A 6,409-nucleotide genomic window follows, 5' to 3' on the forward strand; every position below is an offset into this window, starting at 1 on the left:
CTTTGCTACGAACACTTCAAAACAATTAATTAAAGTACTAATAAATCCGGGAAACATGCCAGAGAAGAAAAACTTATTAAGAAAATTAGGTTTGATTCAAGATAAGGAAATAAATTGGTATAGTGCAATTGTGGCGGAAGAAGCCAAGGAGAGAAAATAAATACTATTAGGTTGTCTGAGAGATGAGGGAAGACAGAGCGTTTGTAGGAGAGGAAAAGGGGAAAAATAAGTGTTTATTTTTTAGGAAAAACAGAAAAAGAAATTAAAGAAAGTTGGCGCACGTCAAAATTATCTGATAGTGTAAAAAAACCATACACTGACAGTTAGGGGTGTTCACGGTTTGGTTAAAAATCGATCCAAATCAAAAACCAAAACCAAACCGATTAAATAAACCGATATTTACTTGGGTTAGGTTTGGTTTGATTTTGAAGTTTTAAAAACCGATAATATTTGGTTTGGTTTTGGTTTTACTAAACCAAACCGAAGAAAAAACCGAACCGAACCGATAAATTTTCTACATAATTTTTATAATTCTATATATGCAATATATTAATTTTTATAAATACTTTTAAATAATTTATATACTTTTTAAGCAAAATTTTATTTATCTCTAATAGGCTATTGAACTTTACACCTTAACCCGATTTGAAAAAAGAAATCCATTAATTCAAACTCATTTATTCAAAGAAACAACTATATGAGATTTACCTAGATTTATTTTTTGTATTTCTTATAAACTTTATTCACTTATTAAAATCATAAATCTTAAGACATTTTCTCCATAATGCAAGAAACTATAGCTACCACAATAAAAGGGTAATAACGGATTATAAGTTGGAAAAAGAAGAAAATTCTCTCCTATTTGTAGGAAAAAAACATGCATGAAAGAGAGACATACCGTTAATTTTCATAAAAACTGAAAAACTGACCCAAACCGAACCAAACCGACTACAACCAAACCGATAGATATGTATTATATTTGGTTTGGTCTGGTTTTAATAATTTTAAAAACCGACTAGATCGGTTTGATTTTGGTTTTAACCCAAAACCGACTCAAACCGACCCATAAACACTCCTACTGACAGTGCACCAAACTTCAATGAACAAAATAAAATTGTTCTCCTACCAGACCTTCCCAAAAGGGTTATCAAAGAAGAGTTAATTCTGAGAAATAAAATGTAAAAAGGGACTGAAAATATCTAAGGACTGTTCCATAATTAAACTAATACTATTATTTTCAAAACCTGTATTCATCAAACTGTGACCTAACCAGCTCCTTTTTCCATCTCTCTCTCCTCTCTCTTGACCTCCATTACAACATATTTCCATCTCCTCCTCCAAATCTAAATCCAACTTCCTTATTTTACAAACTCTTGTAGATCTTTTTACCTCTCTATATACTTTATTTTCTTTCTCTACTCCTATTTCTTCTTCATTTTTTCATCTTAATCTTGATTTTCCTCACTCCCAAACCCTTTCTCTCAAACCCTAACTCCTTAAACCACCACAAATCAATATACCCTTTGAAGAGAAGCTCCCAAAGGTGTTGTAGCTCTTCCTTTGAACTTCAAAAACACACTATATTTATATTATCTTCATTTGTTATTTTCCTTTCAAGACTTATTATTCTTTGAGCTTCACCTCATAAGATCTAATTTTCTACCCCTTGTTATTCAAGATTCGTAAGTATATATGGATCCTAATTTTGCCCCAATAAAAGAAGAGTTTCCTGGATCTAATGGGACTTCTTCCTTTATGTGGACTAATCCTCAACCAATGGAGGGGCTTCATGAGAATGGCCCTCCACCATTTCTAACAAAGACTTATGAACTTGTGGATGATCCAAACACAAATGGTGTTGTTTCTTGGAGTATAGGTAATAACAGTTTTATTGTTTGGGATCCTCAGACCTTTGCCATGAATCTACTTCCACGGTACTTCAAGCATAACAATTTCTCAAGCTTTGTCAGGCAGCTCAATACTTATGTAAGCATTATTTTTCTCCAACCAACTCAAATAGTATATATGAGCACACAAAACTCTTATATATAGAGAACAAAAAAAGATCAAGACTTCTATATAATGATATATATAGTTGTTGATATATATAGTGCTCTAGAATTTTCTCATGTTAGTGAAGTTTCTAGTGAATAGTCTGAATTCTCAAATGCAACTTGCGCTATATTCTTTTTTCCTTTGTTGGCAAGTTGCACTCGTTTTTTTTTTTTTTTTTTTTTTTTAAGATGCTAGTTCTCGTATCCGTGCGATGCTCGGAAATATTGAAGAATATATTTATTGACAAATTATAATCTGGCTTGTTTAAGTACATTAGATCATATATTACTTTAACAAAATTCAATTGTCTTTTTTTTTTTTAATTATTATTGCAGTGTACTTAATAACAAAATCTTTATAAAATTAGAAAAGACGGATTATAAGTGCGAATATTTTGTTAGTTCCTTAAATAGATATAGAATTTCTTTTACTCTCTTCATAATATTTTTATTTAATTTTGATCAAAATTATATCATCATTTTTATGGGTGAAAATCATTCTTTTGAACTTTTAAATACCTTTTTACCCTCTAAATTATTAACCTCTCTCTTGTTTTCTCTTTTTAATAGCCCTAACGTTCACCCCTCCCCCCCCCCCCCAAAACCCCCACCCAAGTTGCATATCATAAGGTACAATTGTCTCAAATACAGTATCTGAAAGTACCGACATATATTATGGACTTAACTTTAATTATATAACTAATGGAAGTAAAAATATGAAAAGTAAATTTGAACATCTATAATTTTGATAACTGAGCATAATAACATTTTAATTAGAAATTATTCATATAAGTAATTTTTTATAATAGTAGCCAAAACTCAAAATTTCATTTACTTAATTGAGAATGAAAGAGAACAAAAACCTTTTAAACACATAGTTAATGCATGTAATATAATAGAATAATTATTAAAATTAAAGATATTTCATAACAATTCCGTAATGATTCAATATTATACTTTAAATGAATATAAAAGAAATGATATAGTTAGAAAATATTACATTAATGGTAACCAAAACTCTAATGATTGAATAATATCACCCTACTGTTTATCAATTAAGTCTTTTAGTATTTTTAGTTAAATTATCTTATTTTTAAAGTTAAGTCAAAGTATAAATACCCTTATATTATTTATTTTCATTATTTAATGTTTTTGTTTTTGGCTTATTTTCTAAATTTTAGTTATCTTATTCACAATACGAATTTGTTTTCAGTATGCAAAAATCATCAAAATGCACACAAATCCATATTCAGTTTAATATCAAATTCAAACATTAACCACATCTGTTTAATTCTTTTTATTAATTAAGTTAAGCTAGCCATTAATTCAATTCAATGTCAATTTTAACATCAATCCAAATGTTATTGTCTTTTAATATAATTTTTTTTATGCCATTTATTAAAAATATTATCTTTCAAGTAAAATTCAAATTCTTTTATCTCAATTCAAATATTATTATTGAAATGCTTATTAATTTTGTTTCAATACTGGTATGTGGTTTTTTCTTAACATGAGACTCGACTTAAGGTCTATGACTACTATCCTTCTTTTGTATAGGGTTTATGTATTAAGATATCAAGAATTATTTTCATTATTTGATATTTTTATTTTTAGCTGGATTAGCTTGCAAAAAAGAAAAAATCTAACATATACTTTCAATATTTTATTTGAAAAGTCAACCATACATATCATAACTGAGTTAATCTTCTTAGATAAATGTCATTTTGAAATTTAGAATACATTTCAAATTTGTTAGCTAACAACAATGTCAGATTTTTTAATCGTGTTTCTTCTTTTTTATTTGATCTTTTTGTTCAAAATACCCAACACTTTGAATTTATTAGTAATGCCATACTACCATTTTATTTAGTGCTTTTTTAAAATCTTTTTGTTGTGAAATTATTTCTTTGTTTATATGATTTACCATCCAATCAATTTGTATCCTTTTGATTGATGTTTGATTAATATTAGCTGTAACTTCTAAATCTTGCAAACCTCTCAAGTTAAACTCAAACTCAAATAGTATGTATGAGCACACAAAATACTCTTATATATAGAAAACAAAAAAAGATCAAGACTTCTATATAATATACATATATATATATATATATATATATATATATATATATATATATATATATATATATATATATATATATATATATATATATATATATTTGGTCAATTATAATGATATGAATAGTTGTTGATATATATAGTGCTCTAGAATTTTCTCATGTTAGTGAAGTTTCTGGTGAATATTCTGAATTTTCAAATGTAGCTTGCACTGCTCTAGATTTTTCTCATGTCAGTGAAGTATCTAGTGAATGTTATGCATTTTCAAATGCAGCTTGCACTTTTTTCTTTTTTTCTTTATTGGCCAGTTGCACTCGATTTGTTTCTTTTTTTTTTAAGATATTGTGGAGAATAAATCATAATGTCTTTAAAATAGAAAGAATAAGAGCTTAGAAAACTATATAAATCTACGGCTAAATCGCTAAGAAAGGGAAGTGATATATGTATCTTTAGTCACAAAACAAAAAGGAAATGTGCAGTTACCTATGCGTAATTAACATTAAAATAACTCATCAGCCAATTCCAATTATTTTATGTTCGGCTACATTTCATTAGTGCACAAGACAATTTTATTATGTGTTTTAACTATTATACGCTGACAATTTATATAAAGACTTCTTACACTATCATGTCACCTAAAAGATAACTACGTGTAAACTGTCCATAGAAAGTGGAATGAGTAAACGGGAAAATAAGGCAGGTATCAATAGTATTAAAAAAAAAATATACTATCGGTACATAAAAGTTAAATCCTAATATAATTATATTCGTATTTCATGATCGTTTTTTTTTTTTTTTCATTTTTCTTCCCTAATGGAAGATTACTAGCAATGTGAATTATCATGCAGGGATTTAGGAAGGTTAATCCAGACCAATGGGAGTTTGCTAATGAAGGTTTCTTGAGGGGACAAAGGCATCTCTTGAAAACAATTAGGAGGAGAAAGACAAGTAATTTCCATCTTGGCCAAGCTTCAAATCAAGGTATAGACTCTTATATTGAATTGGGAAAGCTTGAATTAGATGGAGAAATTGATCGATTAAGGCGCGAGAAGCATGTTTTGGTGATGGAATTGGTGGAGCTTAGACAACATCAACAGACTACAAAATCATACATCAAATCAATGGAAGAAAAGCTTAAAAGAACTGAACAAAGACAAAAACAAATGATGAGTTTCTTGGCTAAAGCAATGCAAAATCCAAGGTTTTTGGAGCAAATTATGCAACAAAAGGAAAGAAGGAAGGAACTTGTAGAAGAAATTAGGAAGAAAAGAAGGAGGCAAATTGATCATCAAGGTCCTAGCAATGTTGGACTTGGAGAATTAGGCCATAGTGTGAACAATATCGATGGAAATGATCTTAGTATAAAGATGGAACCTCAAGAATATTATGGTGAAATTTGATGATTTTGAATTGGAGAGATCACTTGATCATATGAGCATGCAAGGACCAAGTGGGAACACAATCAATCTTGATCAAGAAGACTACAATATTGAGAATGAAGATTTCGTAAACTTTGAAAGTGAAAATAAAGCTATTGATGAAGGATTTTGGGAGGATTTGTTGGATGACAATGTTGAAGATGATATCAATTTACGTGATAATAATATTGAAGGAGGAAATGAAGAAGGAAATGTGGATATTTTGGCTCATCAGCTTATTGAAGGAGGAAATGAAGAAGGAAATGTGGATATTTTGGCTCATCAGCTTGGATTTTTTTAATACGGCTTTTATATGAATTTTTGACTCCGCCACTGATTGAGGCATAATTGTGTTCTTGTAAACTAGTACTTGATTAGTAAATCTATGAAATATGATTTTTTATAGGCAATACGGCTGTTTGCTGGTTACCCAATTTGGACAGAGTACTATCGTCCACATGCAGATCATCTGCCTGCAAGGTCTTTCTATAAACCTCCCGTCTTCTTTTTTTACTATAAATTCTTCTCCTTGTAATTTGGTGATTAAAAATAATTAATGATCTTGGGCATGGACACTAAAGAAGGAGTCGTTTGGTTCAAAGACAAGTTATACATGGATTAATAGCGTAGGGATTAGTAATGTAGGGATTAGTAATACAGGGATTATTTTTGTTGGGTGTTTGGTTCATTGCACTAAAATTGAACACAAGAGATACCATTTGAATTTTTTTTTTTTTTTTTTTTTTTTAAAAACTTAAGAAATAATTTGTTATAATTATACCCTTGGATGCTTGGTCTTTATAAGTTTCTTGGAACAAAACAAGGCTAATTTTGTCATTTTAATTTTTTATCCATGGATAA

General features: G+C 28.9%; 1 pseudogene; it reads left to right on the top strand.

Annotated features, from left to right (window-relative positions):
- The first annotated feature begins 1,274 nt into the window (after positions 1-1,274).
- Positions 1,275-5,849, top strand: LOC132061872 (heat stress transcription factor A-6b-like; annotated as a pseudogene).
- The last annotated feature ends 560 nt before the right edge of the window (positions 5,850-6,409 follow it).

This window comes from Lycium ferocissimum, chromosome 1 (genome assembly GCF_029784015.1).
Source record: "Lycium ferocissimum isolate CSIRO_LF1 chromosome 1, AGI_CSIRO_Lferr_CH_V1, whole genome shotgun sequence".
Classification (NCBI taxonomy): domain Eukaryota; kingdom Viridiplantae; phylum Streptophyta; class Magnoliopsida; order Solanales; family Solanaceae; genus Lycium; species Lycium ferocissimum.